The sequence below is a fragment of the Thunnus albacares genome, chromosome 23 (genome assembly GCF_914725855.1).
Source record: "Thunnus albacares chromosome 23, fThuAlb1.1, whole genome shotgun sequence".
Taxonomy (NCBI): Eukaryota; Metazoa; Chordata; class Actinopteri; order Scombriformes; family Scombridae; genus Thunnus; species Thunnus albacares.
Window position 1 is genome coordinate 23,830,521 of NC_058128.1, and position 22,980 is coordinate 23,853,500.

Genomic DNA, 22,980 nt, shown 5'->3' on the forward strand with positions numbered 1-22,980 from the left:
AAATATCTGAGATGTCTGTACTGCAATTTCTAGTCACTTAACAGCTGATTCATATATCTTCAGTAAGCTTATTATTGCTATTTTATTGGCTCTGTCAATGTATTGGTCTATCCCTCTATCCCTGTAATTGATGCACTGTTTGGTTTTGACTTCTCTACATCCCACTGTGTCTCCTCAAATGTTTAATATTTAATGCAAACTCAGGTTGACATTTGTGGTTTTAAGTGAAATGTCTCAACAACAATTTGATCATTTGTCATGAAATTTGGTAGAGACAGCATTTAGCTGAAGGTGTTACTCTGCCTAGGGACAGCCTCACAGATTAACTAGCATGGCCGCCGTCTTCTTACGGTCATGTTGAGGAAACTCGAAACACTTGATTAAGAAACAATTAAGGAACAATTAGAATCTTAGTTAAATATTGATCGATGCTGACATGTTAATATGAGCGAGAGACAGAATGAGATGGTCAAACCTTTCACCAGACAAGAACATCGATTTGATCCTGTGCTACACACCCATCCACCATCCTGACCTCCAAAAACTGACCCTCCACCTCTTTACACAATGGATAGACCATGTCCAGCATGCAGAATTATCCAATATGGCCATAATTCCTACAGGATACTGGAATGCTTTTTCAATGTGAAACCAAAACCAGTGTTATAGTACCAACACCAACCAATACAAAATCCTGTGCTTTGTAGGTCCAATCCTCCACCATTACCTCCTCCCTATGACTTCTGTCTAGTACAAGGATGTCATACTTTCAGATCAGTTGTTTTTAGTTTCCTGCTGAACTATTTGGCAAAGCAAATTAGTAGGATATGAATATATTTTCTCAGGATAGAGTCACTTAATCTGTCTGTCTACCTTTCACTCCACCGTGAAAGTCTTTCTAATCCACCCTAGAAACTGTATTTGAAGCATTTAAGCTATCATTCCTATTCAGAATGGATTAGTGACTCCAACAATAGAACATGCTAAAATTCCCAGATAACCCACATTAACAGTAACAAACAGGGGTGCAAATGTCAAAGCCATTATGGTGACAACAGAATAAGAATAGAAATATGAGCAGAAAGGACCTTTAGGGTCCTGCAGTTTTCATTCTTTATCTAACCTTTGAGCACTGCCACATTGAGAGGAACACTCTCTAACCAACCATTTAAATCCATAAAAGAAGAGTGAGATGGACTGTATGTCTATTTTCATACAGTTTAAGTGGAATTTTAAACTTTGAGGAACTTGGAGAGGTTTGCTCTCACTGCACAGCAAATCTAAATTCAACATGATTAACATCCGCACAAAGGAGCTCACCGCCACAGAGCTGACATTTTAATAAACAATCTCTCTGCACACACTGTGGAAACATGATGCAGCACCAGGTATCATGACACAAGACAAACACACACACACACACGCCTACACACTAACACCATTTCTGAACAATAGCTCAGCTAATTCCATCCATGTGAAATGTCAGCTAATGTTTAATGTCATTAGTCCTCAGTGTGGACAAGCGTGCTTTGCTTTAAATGCCATGTGAAAAAAGCCACCCAGAGGTCAGATGACTGTGTGTGTGTATGTGTGTGTGTGTGCCATGTAGCCTTGCATCCATAGCCTGGCTAGCAGTGTTGAGCTCTCCTCTCCTCCCTGCAGAGCGGCTGCCATTCACTGTCTCTCCCTCTGGCCAGGCCACTAACCTTTCAGAAAGGCCACCAGCACTGAGAGCCCTGCCCCCACCCACTTCCTTTCTCCCTCTCTCTCTGTTTCTTTCTTTCCTTCCACCCCTCCTTGCTCTCGGTTCTCTCTTCATATGTGATTCTGTCTTTCTTCTCACTGCCCCCTCCCTGACCTTCTCCCTCTCATTTTCTCCTTTACCTCCTCAATTAGGTCTTTCGCTGTCTGCCAGCTCTTCAGCTGCCTCTCTCCATCCCCTCTGACCTTTTAACTCCCTGCTTCTCTCTCATCCCTCCTCCTCCTCCTCCTCCTCCTCTCTCTGCACTGGCCCTTCCTCTGTCTTAGCCTGCACAGGTCACTGATGTTTAAACACCTATCCTGTGGGGAAGTAGAGAAAAACTCCATTAATCAATCAAAATGCTAACTGCTAATACTAAAACTGGTAGGTCATGTTAAATGGAAACAACTTCTCTAGGTTGTGCCTGTGAGTCCTTTCCTAGAAAACATCAAAAGTTATGCAAAAGCCTAAATGGTTCAGTATGTTTCAAATGAACTAATCCAATTGAAATGCTTGTGTTTACTTGTTCTGGATGGTTGTTGTTTAGGATGTGGTGAAAAGCCTCCGTCAAAGAGTGGGGCTAAGATGTGATCAATTGTACAAAATGAGGATAACTGCTTCACTCTCTGACAGTTTCTCCTCAAAGGCATTCATGGTGTTATACTTAGCTGCAGACACAAAAAGTATTGGAGGTAGTTGTGTGAAGCTTGAGAGAGAAGTTCATATCCTTTTACCCAGCCATCGCTGCATGAAGCGGCCGTGATTGTCGGTTTTGGAAATTTGTAGAAATTGTAGGATTTGATCAAAGATCCGACAAGCACTTTGTTTGACACATACTGATACCTTAAGGGTTCTGTTTCACCACTGCAAAAATGCAACCCAATTAAGGTTGGTTGCAACACTCTCAGTCTCTCCAAACTTGTGTTACGTAAAAAAATAAATACTGATATACTTTTGAAAAGGCAATAGACACATAGACACATACAGGGATCAGAATCAATTGGTAGTATAATGATTATGTAATTAATCTAATTTACTCAGAAAGGTAGTTTTCGCAATACAAAACATAAATCCAGTAATACGTAATCATAAATGTTTGGGTGATTCAGTCAACATCTGGGACAAATCTAGAGCTGTAAGTGGCACCATGGTTCCAACCATGAACTGCAACATCACCATCACCGTTTGAATGCTGTTCCTCATCTCTCACTCTACTAATGTCCTGTCATCTTCCTACTACAATTTATCTAATAAATGCATAAAAAGTCCCTCAAAGTACTAAAAAATCTAGGGCTTTAGCTAACATAGTTTACATTAAAAATTAATCTGACAATCATTTTTTCAAGTAATTGAATAATCCTTTAGCCTGTGCCACAGATATTTTATTTACAATTATACAAAAAGCAAAAAATCCTCAAATTGCTTTGACCCTTTTGCTTGATAAATGACTAACACAATTACCAAAATAGTTGTTTGATTTTCTGTTGATTAAGTAATGGAATAATTGTTTCAGCACTAGTAAAATCCATTTAAATCTGTCTCAAAGTCATTTCATGGACCTGAGCTTTTTAATATACTTTCTGCATATGAGCACATAAAGACAAAATGCAAGAAGCACTGGTGACTACCGGGTTGGATAAAAACCTGGTTTCTCCAGTTTTGTGATGTTCATGTTGAAGACAGCTTGCTGATAAGTTATTTGTGAGTTGACAAAATTCTCCTAGGAAATCCTTGATATTGTCAAAACTACATTCAGCTGTGAATCTCAGTCGCTGAATGTTTGACATAGATATGTTTTCACTTGACAGCAGTGCTGGTAGTCGTATATGAAATGACAGTTACTGTGCTGGTAGTGAGCCATCACAAGTCTTTTTTATGGGAAACACTGTAATCTGTTACACCTGAACAAGTTCCCAGCTTTTCCATCATTACTGTTTCTGTCTTCAATGCAGACACGCAATAAAACTGACATCTGATTTACATTTACGATGTGTCGAGCAAATGTGACCACTTACAGCAGCTGTGCCACTGCATGAGCAAAACACTCCACTCCTCCTCTCTTCACTTCCCTCTCTTCTTCCTCTCCTGAGCTAAAAATAAACAGCGCTTGAAACCTTTTTCTCCATTTTAATGTCCTACCGTCCATGACGACTTCTACCTAATGAGCTGACTGAGCTAGGATCAGGTGTATTGAGCGTATAAGCCCTTGCGTTTTTGCCCATGAATGAGTTAAATGCATCCATTTAAAGTGATTGTAGTAATGGTCTGAAACATCTTGTATGGAAATCATCTGATAGTGACTCACAAGAAACAGACGGGATACAGTATTTGCACCCTTTCATCTCCATAAGCGCAATAATGACACATTTTACATCAAGTGTGGAGAGCAATTTTATGTGTGTTGTGTGTGTGTGCTGTGATCAAAGAGATATTAATTATTGACTTCCAAGCATTTGATACTCAGTCACATACTTTTAACAAAAAGTATGTGACTAATACTTCAGTCCCATTCCTGTAATAAAGTGGTCCAGCATGAAAAAACTCTGACCTTCAAAGTAAAACACCTAAAATGAAACAAAGTACTTTTTTGACCAGAGACATGAGATATTAGAATTAGTGAGCATGTGTGACCTACACTCTAAAGTTAATCAAGATTAGCAGGACTATAGTACATAGGCTATTTTATTCCTTGTTACTGTTCATTAGACATAAGACAGTCATAAAACATCAAAAGGATTACTAACTAGGCCTAAAAGGCCTTGTTCAGGGTTCAAGAGGGTGAAACTTCTGTGAACAGCAGAAAATTTCATAGATCTGAAATATGTCTGTAAATGTAGAGCCTGAATTTCAGTGAATAAATCATGACACAGGGTGAAATAAATGATTGATGATGATGTTATGGGGACTTTGGCCACCTGATGCCCTGAAGAAGCAGGCCATTCTACGATTGTAAATGGACAAAGGCCCAAAGCTGCTGCTGCTGAGGCTGACAAAGTATAGCAAAGTCTGACAAATAGTGGCTGACGCTAAAAAAAGTATGGCTGAGGCTGACAATGTACAACCAGAAACAAATTATAGCTCAGTCTGACAAACTATACCAGAGGCTGATAAAGTCAAACAGAGGTTGATGAAGTACAACCGAGTCTGAAAAATGATGGCTCAAGCTAACAAAGTACTGCTCAGTCGGACAAAGTATACAGGGGGCTGACAAAGTACAGCTGAGGCTGATAAATGACAACTGGGGCTGATGAATGATAGCTGAGGCTGATAAATGATAGCTGAAGCTGATAAATGACAGCTGGGGCTGATGAATGACAGCTGGGGCTGATAAATGACAGCTAGGGCTGATAAATGATAGCTGAAGCTGATAAACGACAACTGGGGCTGATGAATGATAGCTGGGGCTGATAAATGACAATTGGGGCTGATAAATGACACTTGGGGCTGATAAATGATAGCTGAGGCTGATAAATGACAACTGGGGCTGATCAATGATAGCTGAGGCTCATAAATGACAGCTGAGGCTGATATAGCTGAGGCTGATAAATAACAGCCAAGGCTGACAAAGTAGTGCTCAATCTGACAAAGTATACTGGAGGCTGACAAAGTGAAGCTGAGGCTGCTAATGATATCTGAAGCTGACAACATACAGCTAAAACTGACAAGCTGAGCCTAATGAAGTGTAGCTGAAGCTAATGGATGTTGAGCTTAGCCTGACAAGTTTCAGTTTATAATAATGATAGACAACACAGATTCATGGTAAACTGGTCACCATACAATGGTCATATTTACTCAGGTTACAACATGACCTTTCCTCTGGTGTCGTCCTCATGGCAACTTATACTTTTTTTACCCCAGCGTTAGTAAGGTTCACAGAATACCAACGTTGCCTACACTTTTGTTTATTCAACAGTGTTTCTCTCTGCTGTTTAATAATCACTACAGCCTCATGGGACTGGCTGCTAGTCTGGCCAGCAGGAACAGGATTTTGTGATTATGTATTAGACTAATATGTGTTAATATTTGCCAGATTTGTTTTTGGCTGGTTTTAAAACAGTGGTGTTAGATTGGGATGCTCCAAACACAACATATCCAGGTGCTTTCTCATTCATTCCTCCATAAACTGGTATTTATTTAATTTGTAGAGGTGTGCTTTTTAAAAAAACTAACCAACATCAATATCCAACACAGATGCTGCATGAAAGTTTTACCTAGCAATGAGTTTATATATCATGTACAAACATGAAAGGTAATTATTGCCCATATTATCCACAAGTGGTTGCTGGTTATTTTGCTATTGAGGGCACTGCTAAATATCTAATCCACATATTTCTTCCACCACTGCTCATATTTCACTGTGTAGAAACTCCTTCCAATCCTAAGCAGCTCTACCTCAGATACCAAGTCAGCTTGTCGAGTTAATGTGCTGTTCCACTCACACAAAGCCGTCTGGACGAGCGTGTCAACGCATTCAACCAGTAACAAGCCAAAGCCTCTTTGTTACACTGAGACCCAGCAGCACAACAAATCGCCTTTGATGCTCAATCAGAAAGTAATTCCTTCCTCACATTATTACTTGTGGAAGAGTCTTAATCAGGTTAGCTAAGAGACACGCTGTACTGTTGGGCAAGTCTGTTTACCTGTGGGTTATATCCAAACTGCATGGTGCATGAATACCAATAACAAGTAGTTGTGATTCTATTTGACTTTATGGTAATTTCTCAAACTGCATTGCCACCAACATAACTAAAAGGACTGGATAAAAAGCTTCATAATACACAACATTATCATGTAAGACCACACAGTTATTTATGTTTTTGTCAAAGTAGTAGACACAACTGATGTCATATGGGAAGATTTATACCTTTCTGATTTAACAAAAAAATTGTTGATATTACAAGGAAATTAAAAAGATTTTTATTTTGTTCATTTATTTTGCATGCCTCTTTAATAACATTTTTCAGCTTCTTCTTATTTATTTATTTATTTGTAGGTTCTTGAGATATGAAGCATGGCAAACTGTTTCAGTGCCATATGACTCATTTATGTTTACAGTGTGTAATGCCAGCGGACTGCAGATGAACATTAGCTCAAAGCTAACTCTGGTAAAATACATCAAATGGTAACATTTTCTTTGTACATGGTGCCATATTATTAAAATAAAATAAATGAAAATTGACATGCACAAATTAACTTTTTTTTTTAAATTAAAATTGAATCATGTGACTACATGAAATGTTGTTTGTAATGAGAAAATCACAGAGGTTCTGTGCACTACCTGCCCTGACAGTTGACAAACACAGTTAGGAGGTAGCCATCATTAAAGGAATAGTTTCACATTTTTGTGGAAATTTTAGTTGGGTCTCAAAAATTTGCCAGATTTTTTTTTTTAAATAACACCTTAAAATGTAGCGTAACCAAAGCATTTACAGCATTTGAATGCAATTAGAGTGTAAATTACAGGGCACACTTTCACACAGGACAAGCTGCTGTTCAACGGGAAATGCTGCTAAATTTGTAAGTTGCACAGTCGCTATCTGTTATTCATGCCAGTGTTATGTGAGATCACAATGTCATAGGGAAACAAACCACAGTCTTAGCAAATTTTGGTTTCACTGCCAAAAGGTTAAGAAACAGTACGGAAAGTGAAAATGGCAGTGAACAGGCAGCTAATGAAGATCATGCTGGTGCTTCAGCTGCTAGCTTGGATATGAGACTGCTCCCGCAGCAGGAGAGCAGAGAGCAACCCCGATGGGGAAGATGCCACAGCAGGTGCAGCTGATAGATCACAGGGTTGGACACAAAAATAAATGGAATAATGGAAGATGTGCAAAGAGGAAAGCCAGGATGTTCTGTCTGCAGGGAAGCTAAAAGTTTGATGTTTTCTGAGAAGAAATCAGGAGTACACCTGGCAGAAGAATGGATAAATGGAGATGTTTGTGCGCCAGATGCTAGGCAGCTATGATAAAAATATACAAGCAGTAAGTAAGTTTTGCTCATGAAAAAGCTGTTGAAATTGCTCAGACAAAGCAAAAAGACACTGCCCAATTTTGTTAACTTGCTCTGCCTTTGTTGATTTGGTCATTTTCCTTGATGTTTGTGATTCTGCTATGGTTAAGTGGGCTACGTACGTTTCTTTATTCGTCTGTTTTAATTGCGTTTATTGTTGATATATGACCGGGAGTCTGCCCGGGGTGTTTTATTTTGAAAATTGACCAGATGTTCAATGCTGTTTCTGTGTCTGACTTCCTGCCCAGCTCGATCTGCTCTGTGCTGCTTGACGCGGCCTCCGTCAAAAATAGACGAGGCGCCTATCTTTAGCGCAGCGGAGCAGAGAGCCACTTCTGGGACACTTTTGAAACGCGCCGCGGCGCACCCGGTGGGATCACAAGCATTGACTAGAGTGGCCGTGATCAGCTCCAGCGGCCGTGTCGGAGCCAGACTGCTCTGAATGCTCGGTTTTCAACGTTTTTTTCTTCATTCTACTTTCAGCCCAAGCCGACGTTGGCAAAGTAAAATAAGTAGTTGACCTGTTGGAGGTGTGCTGGTCATCTGCAGCTCTTCATCAAACATCATCATCACTGTGGCTTTTTCTGCTTGTGCTATTCCTATCTGCATTATTTCTGACTGATCTGCTGAACAAATAGCTCTAAATTAGAGTTATGAGATAAGACCAAAGTCTCATATCCCGATAATGATACATACCACAATATAGCACATTTTCTGTAAATTTATGTCATCTGTCCATCTTTATTGCACTTACAATAACATAACAAGTGTAGTTGTCAACTCAAGTACTTCACCCGGTTCACTGTCTCTCTTCTGCTGCGCTGTGTGTGCAGCACACGCACAGAGGGCTCAGCCCTGCCCTTAATGAACCACAGAGAGAAGAGGAAAGTAGTGTGACCATAAACGACAGCAAAACGCAGTACAGACTGAGCTGAAATGAAATGATTGCATATAAATTAGGTTAATAACATAAATAAACCTAGTATGTATTGTGTTTTGCTGTCGTTTACGGTTGTGCTACTCTCCTCTGCTCTGTGTGGTTCAGGCAGGATTGAGCCCTCAGTGTGTGTTCTGCACACACAGTGCAGCAGAGGAGAGACAGTGAACTAGTGAATCAAGTACTTGAGTTGATGACAACTACACTTGTTACGTTACTGTAGGTGCAATAACAGCTTCACGAGTAAAAAGCTACAAAGAGTAATTTATTAATGAAATCTGCGCAAAAGATGGACTCCATATGACGAAAAATACTGATGTAAAGAGTGTTATTTGCGACAATAAAATAAACGATAGAGCACAATAGATAAGCAACAATATACGTTTTTCTATCATCGCACGATACATATTGTCATAATGCACAGTCCTACTCCAACAATGTATATATGTTGTTGTGTCAACTGGTTTTTAGCACTGCTAACAAACCTCTGCTAATTCAGTGAGGAACATGTCATTCCCTGTAAATTCTTAACAATAAAAGTCTCTCGTTATTTAGTCATTTAAAAGCTTTTAATATGAAGTAGTAAGACAGGAAATGTTGGGTTTGCGTTAGCAGTAACTTAATATGACTGATACGTGCTGCCCCTCAGCAGGCTTCCAGAAAGATGGCCGATCAGAACAGAGTGGGCTCATCAGGAGGGGGGGGGGCCTTAAAGAGACAGGAGCTAAAACTGTCTGTTAGAGACAGAGGCTGAACTGAGGGGCTGCATAAAGGGCCAGTATTAGATAAATAAGTAGTTTTTTGAGCTGTGAATCATGCAAAGCTACTCAAGTGCAGTCCCACAATAAAAATGTAGAGCTGAAAATGAGCATACTAGGTCCCCTTTAAACCAGCTCAATCTTGGCTCTGGAACAAACAATGTCTCCTTTCGTCATGTTAAAATCCTTCTAAACAAGCAGTAACAAATAGAGTAGCCAGTGTACACAAGTACACATGTTGAGCCTCTTAGTTCTTCTCGGAAATAACCTTGAGTTATGTAACAGCAAACAACAACCCTGAGGACTGGAGCCACACAAAGCACATCACTCATATTCCTATCACTTCTGTATTGGCTCCCATGTTGCCATTGGTAACTGCGACAGATGGCTGATGGGATTGCGATTGTGATGAAGGTCCCTGGAGTTGAGCGCTATCAGCCAAGCGGGGATTCCACCAAAGAAACAATTCAAAGGAATACTGGAGAGAGGAGATCTGGGAGGAATAGAGGCTATCTCTCTCCTGCTCTCCTCCATTTCCTCTCCTCCATACTTCCTCTCTCCACCTCTCTATCATCATCATCACCGTCAGCTGCAGTTAGCCTTGACGCCCACAGCCTCTCAGTGCATAAAAAGGCCAGTGATATCACCCTCCTCCTTGCCTTTAGCCGGAGACAAAAACCCACTCGTTTTACATTTTCACATTTTTAAACTTGAAGTGTTCTGCTGACACTCTTATTCACAGTATTGTACAATGGTAGACTTAAGCTTCAAGACCTGCCATTAACTATCTATTACAGGGAGGTTGAGTTGGGTTAAATATGAGCAGTTAAGTGCTGGATGAAGTCATACATTATGCACAAAGCACTTAAACCTTGCTCATATCAGGTGCATAATCACACATAGGGTTATGTTATACACATTTATAATGTATTAAAGGTGCTTCTACCATTTTTTTTTTTTACAATGGTAAAAGTAAAACTACAATGTCCACTAACATTTATTTCCTGTGAATCCATTTTTTGGATTCATCAATTAATAATGAAATCTGTAGAATGTTAAAAACACATGAAAATTCTAACGAATTACGTTTATGTCAACTAATGGATCCATTAATTGTCAAATATATTGCCTATTACACTGTATGTTGTGCACCACTGGCTCTTTGATTACTTTAGAGAGGACATGATGAAGAGGGTGCTGTTCCCTCCAGTGCAAATGGAACTCAAGTTTTCAGAGTTTTTGTCAATGGCAGATGGCGAAAAGGAAAAATCACTTCCAGTGTGTCAGTAAAGCCAAAAAGAAAACAAACACATAATCCAACAGCAGAAAAGGAGTGTCCTATGTGTGACAGAAAGGAAGCAATAGGGCTTAAAGGAAAATCTATTTGATTATAATATTTGTTTTATTCTTGAGATCTGGGAACGCAGCGACATCACAACAACAAAATCCAATGAAGCTAGAAACACAAGCGGTCAGATGATCAGACAATAATATAAACGAACCAATAGTTCATCCAGATTATCTAAACCACTTTATTTGGAGGTAAAATTGAAAGTGAGTGCACCTGAAATGTTGGTAATAATTGGCAATAATTGGTATTGGCAGAGCTGGAGGACCAGGAAGAGCACCCATTATCTCCATTTGGCAATGCTCAGGCATTACTCCAAGATGGTAACCCTCATTGTAACCTTGTTTTGTTGCATACATTTAGCAGTTTGTTAAGAGGGGGAAATCAGATACATACAAACTCTGTAAAGCTCTGATTTAATCAGCTGAATCAAACAAGAAGGAGCCTGAACGATTTTTCTCACCCGGGTGTTTGTGCAATTATGGTCAGAAGGGTATGAAATGATTAAAGCCTCTCTGATCATCTGCCTGCTTGAGTTTCATGACCCATCAGACGTCTTTTTAGTGATGTCACCATCTTCTCAGATCTCAGATATTAACTTGGTGAGCACAATTTTATTACCATCAATAGGAATAAGATGGAACGAAAGCAAGACCTTGGTTATGTGAAACCAGAATTTCAAGTGTGGTCTTGACTTGAAACACCACTGGTGTGAGATAATTGGCACTAGTCAGCCAATTAACTGGCTCACTGTCTCATTTGTTTGCAGCAATTAAACTCAGTATTCACACTTCATTTGACAGTGATATACTGATGTGTAAAAATACTAGCTTTGATGCTACCTGGATATGAGCATATATGAGGAAATTAGAGAAGGAACAAAAAGAGAAAAACAACAGTAGGAGATCAGAGCAAGGAAAACGGACATGAAGACAAGCAGAACTCATAGCATGTGAGAATCTATACATTATGTACTACATGCCTTCACTGCACATATAGGACACTGCTGTGTGGACATACTGTGCACACAAATAGGCAGCGACACAAACAGGTCAGGGAAACTAAGCTCTGCATCGCTAAATTGAGACAGTGAAAATTGAGCTTTCCACTCAATTTGCATTAAATCTGGTTAAAAAGGGAGATCAAACATAACTAGTTTGCTTTTTGTCATGCTGCACTCAGAATTTTCAAAACTTGCACCCCAGTCCATCACCTTGTTTACCAAAAGCTCAGCCATTACCAGCTGTCTTCAGGGGCCAGTTTTTTGTGGAAAACAACAGAAGCAGTATTATCCTGTCTCAGTGATGGAGATGCTTCATTATACTTCCTGTTATTTCTCTGCCTGTGTGTAATTGGCAAAGCTTTGTCCAACTTCCACAGTATCCATCAGCTCAAACATCCCAGTATTTTACTCGACTTCCTCACAGCCATTAGGACCGTGATGAAGCCGTCTGAATAGATGATCTATCAGCCGACCTGTGGCTATCTGATGTGACTGTCAACATCGTGCCGCTGCAGCTGGAGATGGTCGAAAGCCCTGGGTCTGAATATTTGACCAGATAGATAGGTGGGTAGGTACATCCATCAGTAGGTAGGTGAGTGAGATTTTGTGATTTTCTACCCCTAATAGATATAAAACAGATAGATTTTTTTGATTTTCTATCCCTAATAGAGAAAAGAAATTGTGATTTTCTATGCCTACTGATTGACAGAAAAGAAAGAACATTCACATCCAGCTATAGTGAAACCTAAAATCACTAGTAACAGTCGATTTGGGAAAACCATGCAATGCTGCAAAATAAACAAAACATTTAACTCTGATTTAGTTTCATAACTCAACAAAATATACAGATTACTATACAAGCACAACCAGCCAATGACAGTTCATCCAGCAGCAGTAATGACATTAGCTGCTGTTGGGAAATTGCACCTCTAAATCAGCCAGCTGAAACAGCACACCAAACAGCTCACAGCCATGGTGGAGGACCTCATTTTATTTAGCTCATATTTTGAAAGAATACCCTGGCAACAGCATGTGTGAATCTTGCATTGCAATCTACAACGTAAGACTGCCAATAAATAACCTCTCAGCATATGGCACACTGTACAGCACATTTCACACTGTCTGCGTATGAGGAAAATATGCTCATTTCACACATTGTAAAAAAAAAAAAAAAAAGAAAAAGACAAAGGCAATAAAGTCCACAGCTTGTTGACTCACCAGAGGAATGGTAGCAGGAGTTAAGGAGGCAGGCAGAACAGGAGGAGGACGGCTGCCTCATCCATGGGCTTTGCTCCGGGTGAAGGCAGCAGCGCTGCTTGTGCGAGCGCTGCTAAACAGCCCTCCCTCCCTGGCTTTCTCTCTCCTGCTCTGCCTGCACCACCACTGTTCGAGTGTTACCAGACACATGTGTCAAAGTGGAGTGGGATCCTGCAAGAAAGCCCCCTGAGGCTGCCGAGCCAAAGCAGGCATGTCCACTCAGATGTCAGAGTGAAAAGAGTATGGATTCAGTACAGAGCTGCACGGCCTCTATGGGAATGAAAGATCATTTTTGTTTAGATGTGATTTTATCTCTTTAGCTCATCAGCTGTCTGATTGCTTTATCACAACACCTGCTAGCTAACATTAGAGCCATTAGTAAACAAAGCTTGTAGCACACACTAACACAATAGCACATCTTAAATAAAAGTAAAACATTAGGTAATATCTGTCTCTTAAAAGAAATGCTCACCCACATCTAGAATATTCTAGAAGCATAAATCTGTGCTACTGTCAGCTGCTGATTTACCTGGATGGCACTAAGACACACTTACTTAATCTGAATCCTATGGAAAAAAAACAAACCTTTGAATTCAGCATTAATGCTGAATGTACATCCATTCCCATATTTCATAAACAAACTAAAATACTGCCTTAACTTACTTGTGCTATTCTGCTTTGTCACCTTAATCTTAAATATCCTCCAGGGACCAATCTTCTAACTTTGATGGAAATCTGACACCTTCCTCACCCGAAAAAAACAACAGCATTTGTCATTTGTTCAAGGGGCTAAATCAACCTATGTTGACATTTTGCTGGCAACAACGTCTGTCAGTGTTTCGACATTTTCTTTCTTTTACCCATGTCCTTGGTCATTCCTGAACATCAAGCAAATAGTTTTTGTCCCCAAACACCAAACTTTATATATTTTCAACAAAGTAGTTTTGTGATAAATCTAATCTGACCATAAAGTTTCATTAAAAAGGTTTTTTAGTAACTTGAGGGCAGCCTAACAAGCTTTAAGACAAACATAGACATATCATCAGCATAGAAACATATATGAAGTTGTATAGTGTCCATGTTGCCTATTTACAAATCTAGCAACATTATCATTCATTTGGAGTGGTGTTTGTGTCCACCTGATGAATGTAAGTCCAACATTCACTCTCTTTTAGGTTTGGTATTAAATATTTCTCTTTAGCTATTAAATGCTCCACTATGTTCTCCAGCTTGTCACTATCTTTGTCTGTCTACTGTTTGGTGGGTTTATCAGAGCTTTTTCACTGAAAACAGCTGCTTGCTGCTGCTGGAAAGCAGGTTTTTTTTTTTAAAGTTTCTCACTATGAGCTACAACAATGTTGTCACCTGATTCAATTACAATATAGACTAAGAAATATGTTTCATATGTGTGTGTCAAAATTGTGGGTAAAAACAACACAATGAGCTGAAAGATGCTAAAACGCTCCACAGAGCTGAGGGGAACTGCAGGGTCGGTGATTCTTTGGAGTCGTCACCTTGAGCAAACATCATTTCATTCATTGCTAATATAAAAATATTGATTACGGTAGCTTTAAGCATAGCATTGGCAGTTAAGAAAACTGTAATATGAGTAATTTTTATTATACTGATTTGTAACAGTTTATGAAGGCACTGACTGAGGATGCCATCCTGGTGATAGGGGTGTCAGATCAAAAACGGTTCGTACAGTATGTGTTATCTTGAAGGCAATGTTCAGTTTGAAGGACTAGCACCTTGTAAGAGACAAAAATGTTGTTCAAGGGGTAATATTGACCTGACACTATCAAAGGTCAGGGGGTCACAAAAGTAATCAAGAATCAGGCCCTGGATTCCAATTTTGTGGCATATGGACCAATGTACTAGACAGACCAACCGGTGAATCCTTGGGGCTTGTGCCGCAAAAATGTTCAACCACAAGTGTTTGGCTGCAAACTGACCACAAGAGACACTTACACAGTGACTTGGCAACACATCATGAAAACTGCTGTTGTTTGGATGCAAGAGCCTATAGCCCCTTAGCTAACATATCATGAAAGTTGCTGCTGTTAAGATGCAAGAGCAGTCTCCCCCGCGGTTAAAGTAGATTTTTCAAAGTAGTTAGTGTTATTCCTAGAATTGGAAGTTGTAAATACTGAATTGAGAGTACACTGAGGAGTTTAAGGGGATGGTAAACACATTTGTGTAATCTGATTTTAAATATTTAATTGTTATATAGGTGAAAATTAATTTTAAGCATATCTGACATCACCCCCAGTTGCTGACTATATTCAAATGATAGCTGAGGTCATGAGAGCTCTTTATAACAGTTGGTCCCCTTGCTGCAGCACCTTTTGTGGGTGAATTATAAGCCTTCAAACATCCACCAAGGTCAGGGTTCAAAGATCAGTATTTCAAAGCAGGAGCCATGTAGAATCTCCATGCTGACTTATGTTACTCTCCACGTCGAGACCTTTCCAAAGATGTAGGTCTATTTGGTTTAGCTCAAAGTTTTAATTTTCTCATTTCATGGACACAAGCCATCCCAGGCCTAGTTAGACAACAGTAAGGTAATAATAATAATGAAATAAACAAAGTAATAATTAAAATTAAAGTGAAATTTTAAAATCTTTACAGAATGGAATAGTAATAGTTTTGAAATGGGATATAAAACTTGAAATGAAATATTGGCTGTACAAAGGAAATATGAAAATATATGAAGGTGACAAGTGCAAAGATTAAATGAGGGATGTGAAATGTGAAGTCCAGTTTGATAACCCTGTCTTCATCCCGTTCACATGGCCATAGTACAAGACTTGATGGACACACGCATGTACGCACGCACGCACGCACGCACGCACGCACGCACGCAAGCACACCTAGTGATAGTTGAAAGTGGGGGTGCAAGATTAGTGACAGGCAAGGGAAGGTATGGCAGGCAAATTTTCATTTAATTAACACCTGAAAGTGTCATTTCCTGCAAAACAGAGCCTTCAATCATGACCAATAAAGCTGCTCTTTCACTATAAAGCTCAGTTTATATTGGACTGTCACTTAATTCCACATTAAAGAGAGAAACACACCTATGAATACACTGAAATGGTTTGAATAAATGAATTTAGGCTACTCATGTAAAGAATGGGAGGGAGAGCGTAGGGGGAGAGAGAGAGATAGTATGTGTGTGTGTCTGTATGTGACAGTGGAGACAGCTTCTCCATTCACATCCTTGCACACCACACCATGACCTATAACATTACACCTGGCTCTGCCAAGCTGCTTCAGCATCATTATGTCTCACTTTCTTGCTGGGCAGTTTGAAAAAATTCAACAAACTTTAAACAAAGTTTAATTTTTAGCCTGTACCAACAGAGACAGAGTGACAATGCTCTTCCTTAGCCTTCCGCTATCAGATACTGACAAAAAAAAAAGTATTTCTCAGAATCGAAGGAGAAATAATTCAAACTGATGGCCTTAACATTAACCTATCATATTGCTGTGTTATCAAGGACACTTTTTTGTGTTAAAGATAACATTAAAAGAAAACGTTAACATAGTGACAGTGAGGGAAATACTTCCAGGCAGGTCCTCCGGTCAGCCAATCACAAAGCTACAAATTCTGGATTTTAAATTCAATTCATCCATGGAACGCTCTAAAATCTACCTTTTTTATAGAAAGAATATCATCATACAGTTATATAAAATAACACACACAACATAACAGCTCAGATAACTACTCAGCGTCCAACTACTTGATTTCAGCGACAGCAGTGTCCAAACTGCAACTGTAACTGACAAACTAAATATGATATACATTCACTGAACGAAGATTATGAAATTAAAATGCATATTTCTCTCTAGAAATGTACATGCGTTAAAAAAATGTACGCACCACAAAATTTTAGAGCCATTATTGTGAAACTAATAAGTTTTGTGCGGTGGACCAATGTAGCTATTACACATTTTGTTGAGACTGGGTTGTCCCTTACAGTCTAAAATAGGAACATCACTTGGAGTTGATGCTAACTAATAACAAAGCCCAGATTTACATGTGCCTGATGTGTAGCAATCATTTGCATACAAAGAGGATTATGAGAGATTAAAACTGCAGCTCAGGTGTGAAGATTTCGGTGTTTTGTGATGTTCGTTGTGTTGTAGAGCTTCTGTTCATGTTTGAAGTGAGAAACCAAGCTGTGAAGCTTTGTGTGTGCTTTTCTTCTGTCAAACATCTTCTCCAAGTTTCCAGCAGGAAAGAAACCCATTTCTGGGCGATGAATATGCTTTGATATCACTCCTCCTGATGTGTGTCCTGCATAAGTGCCTTCATTTGTTTCTGCGGATCAAAATCCTCTTCAGCTGTGAAATCTGTCTACTTCTTTAAGCTGTGTGATTCTTCCAGCTATAGCGGGCTGCTTCTTTATGCTGCACCATTTTTCTGTCACTTAGCTATTTCCAGAACAGATGTCGTGGGTGTGAAGCTTTTAAAATTCAAAGAATGTTTCACTCATTAAACATGTATACTGTTTGCTCCAAGCTGAGACCTCATAAACAAGTAAGAGAGGTAAACCACTGCTTCTACACAAATTGTTAGATCACAGAGACTGAACGTTAACATTCTTTTAAGTGAGTTTTGTTGGAGCATTGTAGTGTGTGATACAGTTGCAAAGGCTCTTACTGTCTGCTCTGTGGAACATTCAGAGGTAACGGACTGTGATCAATGGGTTCCCATCTGAGGACGGTTTTATCATCTCGTTCTGCTAACTTGCCATAAGTAGTATATATTAGGAACCTGCTGTACCCCAGTTTGGGTCACCTTTTCTTAGACAAACCAAAAGATGACAGTAAGTGTATTGGGAGAGAGCAGTTATCAGAATCATCAAAAATAGGTGAAAAATAGCAATGCAGTGGTCCACGGAGTCTACTTCAGGGATTTGACAACAAGCTGGAAAAAAACGAAGAAATATATGCGCCACAAGATCCAGATGATTGAAAGCCGACTTCAAAATCTAACAAGTCCTCTAAATTAAACGACAAAATTTGTTGTTGGTCCATGCACTCCAGGACGACACATAGAAGCATTATCTAACCATGGTGGAACCCCAGATTCACAGAGTACAGGTGTAGCTGTTCCTTTTACAATGTGTTTTCAGTTCATTAAAGTATTGTAACATTTTGGTCATCTAAAAAAATCTTGTTCAGCCTTTGGTTGTATTAAAAGATGTTCAGTTTTTCTGATAAGTACATTTAGTTTGAATGTTTTTTGGCCTGTTTTTCGCTAGCGAAAATTAGCATAAGCATTAGCATTATCACAGTTAACCACAGACTGTAAATGCACCGTGCTAACCAAGCTAGCAGCTAGTACTGAGATCAGCTCCACATTCTCATCCAAATATGGTCACTTCTGGCTCCAAAAATCAAAGATTGCAATGTTCAAATCCAAGATGGCAATGTTCAAATTGCTAAAAAAGAAAAAATTTGCTTCAAAACAGCAGGTCACAAACCAGTGGGTGAGGTCACGGTGACTAAATCCATATTTTTTTTTTACAGTCTGTGAAATCTAAATAGACGTTTTGGGGAACTTGCTGAAGCAACTGATTATGTTGTTTTTCTTGGGAGGGCAGTCTGAAAGTAATACATTTTCAATACAACTTCCTCAGAATAGAGGACGTACAGTCTGTACTGTCACCAGTAAGAAAGTGAAGCTGAGTGATTGGTGCAGATGATTTCCCTGGAGCAGCAGATGTTGGGTGGATGTCACACTGTTCCAGACTTAATCACGCTTTAAAGCTTGAGTTTTGTTTATGTCAAACCCATTTTAGCAATCTGGGCTCAGGATGTTAGGACATAGTTTTGTAGTTTTGTCGGGGGATTTCTGTGAAGGTAGCTTCAAATGAAGAATCAGATGGTTGAGGAGCATCTGAAACTCCACACCTCACTACATCCTACAATCTTTTCTAACTTTATGTATATGACAATCCGACAAGCATGCTCACTTTACCCAGTGATTGGCTGGGTTTGTGGAGGTGGTGAATGTAGGCAGGCAAACTTTCTTTTTCCATTCTTCACACAGCTCCTTCTGTCTCTTTCTGTGTAACACCATGAATGTCTTTGAGGAGAGACTATCTGAAAGTGTGTGCTGTTATCCCCATTTAAACTATTCATCTCCTTCTATGATGACAGCCTTTTTGCCCTGCCTTCTACCTGCTGGCCAATTCAGAACACCTATGAACATTTTTGCCTTCTGATGTGGTTGGACGACACTTCATATAAACTAGATCATTTCAAGCATACTCCTTGTTATTTTTGCAGTTTATGCCTGTTATTTCTGCCTTAAGAGGTAATTATGTCTCTGTGTGCAGGTAAAGTGAATGTGAACAGAAGAACTGAGAGTGAGTTTAGTTTTTAATTGACTTGCAGGCAACAATAGTAAATGTACTGCATTTATATAGCGCCTTTCTAGTCTTCCCACCACTCAAAGCGCTTTACACTTCATGCCACACTCCCCATTCACACACACACACACACACACACACACACACACACACATTCATACACTGATGGCAGAGGCTGTCATGCAAGGTGCCAACCTGCTCACCAGGAGGAGTTCTAATCATTCACACACACACTGATGGCACAGGCTTCAGGAGCAATTTGAGGTTCAGTATCTTGCCCAAGGACACTTCGACATCCAGACTGGAGGAGCTGGAAATCAAACCGCCGATCTTCAAATCAGTGGACAACCTGCTCTACCTCTTGAGTCAGTATAGCAGTAAAGTTGTTTGGAATTCGGCCTCAGTTAAAATACTGTCACAAACAACTTTAACGCTTTGACAAAACAGTCCCAACTCAAGGTATACTGACTAGCTTTTAACCATCTCTTGTCTTATCTCAAATACCAATAACAAATCCTGATGCAGGAATGCCCCAAGCCAACACAGACAAGATGTCCCAAAAAGCACCAGGGATGAAACCACTACAGCCACAATCATATCCATCCAGCATCCCAGCATATCCATATCAACAACAACGGAGCAAATCCCATTTCCATAATAGACTGAGCAGGCTCCGTCCAGTGATAAGACAGTTTAAATCTTTGGAAAAAGCCTTAACTTTGATGCCTAAACCTTCATGCTGCTCTCATTTAGTAGTTGGGGGAATAAAGATCCAGGTGCCATTAATAAAATGTGAAAAGAGAATTGGTGGTGTGGTGTACTGAGCAAGATGAAAACACTTGAGAAAACTTGTCCTGCACTATGTGAATGGTAAATATCTCTAAGGAATGTCAAAGAAACTTAACTTAACTGAAGTTTTTATCACAGAATATTTGAGGTGGCTGCCTCCTAAATGTTAAATTAAACTAGCTCTAAAATATTTAAATGCACACAAAGGGAATTGTGAAGAAAAGTTGGTTTATTGCTGGATGGGTCAGCGAGTGGGGGCCGAGCCTTTGTCTCCACTGACAACGTCAAACTTAAAGTTTCACCTTGAAGTTGGTACTCCTCTGCTTCTCACTGCTGTATCTTTGATGTGGAACTGTTTTCTCTTCTCTTTCCTAAACCTCTGCATCTCAAATAAAGATAGTCTGAGGACAGCCTCTCAGGCAGCATGGAATATATACTATTGAAAAGAAATAGTGTGTTTCTGCAACATTGTGCCCTCATCATTTTCGTGCAGACCACCCACGCTTTTGAAAAGTGTCGCCAATTCACTAAAGGAAACAGAAAATAAGAGAAGGTAAATAAAAGGCATGTTGGAGAGGTATACGCCGCACTGTCCAGCGACCAAAATAGTCTGATATTTGGGACAAGTAATGCTGTTTTCCTACTTCCATTTCTTCAAGAGAGTGGTAAAAGGTAAGCTCTTGAGAAGCTGTTCCGTCAATGAAAGTTGCACTCGGGGGCTCGGAGGTTGGTCTAATGTAATGATTTCGGGCCTTTGAAAGAATACCATGCACTTAGGCTACAGTGCTGCAGTAGATGGAGCACATGTGGTGCATTAAGAAGAAAAAGCCAGAGCCACCGCTCAGCATTGGGAGGAAATGGCAGGTACAGTAGAGGGGACATCCAGAATGAAAACACATTAAGCTGGGATACGGGTCTTGGAACGTACATGAAGAGAGGACATGTGTGTTTGTGTGTGGGTGACAGATATGGCACAAGAAAATCCTCACATACACAACAACGTGCAAACATACTTTGCGTTGCAGCCCTGCAAGTGGGGCTTTCATTTTTTATGCTCTGATTTCCAGAGCAGCGAAGAACTGCTCTTGCAAAAACAGCTAATGGAGTTATTAAATGGGGTCGCGGAATGATGGCATGAATCACCCCCCAGTTTTGTGAACAACATTCGATCTTGTAGGGAGTTAAGACCCCGACCATGAACTGAACTCCAAAGTCTCTAATAGAGGCATAAAAATGCACAAAAAAATTAAATATATAATAAAAGATGTATTACAGATCTAAAAATACATATAATGCTGCGTGGCTTACTGTCACCTTAAATTTATTATGAAGAAACTTCTACAACAGACGAGGTTTTCCAGGTTGGAAATTAAAAGCAAACAGCCCAGCAAGTGTTTCATTCATCTAGAGCTGTAACTAAGTTTTCATCAGTTCATCTTTTTTTGTAATGATTTATGAAATACTGAAAGATGTATTCTATATCACAGTTCCCAAGTCCACCGTGACATCTTTAAATGTCTTGTTTTGTGTGACCAACAGTCCAAAACCCAAATATACTCAGTTTCTATGATATAAAACAGATGAAAGCAACATATTCTCACATTTGAGAGGCTGGGACCAGAGAATGTTTGACATGTTTGCTTAATAAATTATTATTAAACATTATCGTTCAGGCAGTGTGTCATGCTTTAGATCAGTGGTTCCCAACCTTTTTGGCTTGGGACCCCTTAAAATAAAGTCTACCTGGGACCCCTGGTCACACATTGCATTGTCTGCCGGGTAAACGGAGAAGGACTTACTTTGTTTTATTTGAATAACTTTTAGAGGTTTGAAAGAAAAAAACAGAGGTAAGCTTGGAAAAAACTGTCAGAAACATGTTTTCTTTTTCTGTTGTCCTATCACCTCACAACCCCTTAGATTAATCCAAACGAGGGGGTCCAGACCCCCAGGTTGGGAACCACTGCTTCAGATATATAGTGACATAAAGCTGTTTCATTGGTTTTCTCCCAACAGAAGTTCTCCAAACATAAGTTAACATGACATGAATTGCAACAATTGCTCCAAATCACAAGCGCTCTGATGATTTGGCCATTTCATGTAGACAAGTTGTGGTTATTTAGCAAAATTGAAAGCTTTTTCTTGAATTTGCATTCATTATTACGATTGCAAAATCACAATTTCCTGGAGGGACGTAAAAGCACATCCATTTCTCATGATTGCATATAAAGTCAAAGCATACACATGAGTGGATGCAACTAGATGAAAATTCGCACTGGGTGGTGCAAATTGAGGCATGTTCATGTGAATTGAACATGTAAACATTCCCCAAGACATGACTACAATGAACATATGAGGACAAAAAGAAAAAGAGAGAGTACACGGAGGCATACTTTGCTAACTATAGTTACAACTTATGTCTGAACACTTGACAGTAAAGCAAATAAACACAGACAGCACAAACAGTGCAGCACTCAAATTCATGCAAATCTAGTGAGGGGAAGATTTTCTTCATCTTCAATCTGAAGAACATTTGCATTTTCACTCATTTCCTCCAGGAAGCAGCCGGACCACCTGCAGCTCTGAGCTCCAGACCACGCTGACAGCAGAGGTGGAGCGAGGACAGGATAGGAAGACATTCACTCCACCTGCTTGTGTGGCAGTTAGCCACTTTGCCATGCTCTTCACACACATTATCTGTATTTCAGGGCTGTCACGTTTAATTCATGTTACCAAGACAACAGGTGAAATGTCCTCT

At 39.7% G+C, this 22,980-nt stretch overlaps 1 protein-coding gene across 6 annotated transcripts in view; it reads right to left on the minus strand.

Annotated features, from left to right (window-relative positions):
• LOC122974730 (pleckstrin homology domain-containing family A member 5-like) overlaps positions 1–22,980 on the minus strand; it is a 249,428-nt gene that overhangs the window by 92,308 nt on the left and 134,140 nt on the right. The window contains exon 1 of one of the 6 annotated variants that reach the window (XM_044342620.1): positions 13,015–13,180. The exons of the other annotated variants lie outside the window; for them this stretch is intronic. The gene's annotated coding sequence lies outside the window, so the exon portion shown is untranslated. Of the gene's footprint in view, positions 1–13,014; positions 13,181–22,980 lie in introns of those variants that run through there. 6 annotated transcript variants of the gene reach the window in all.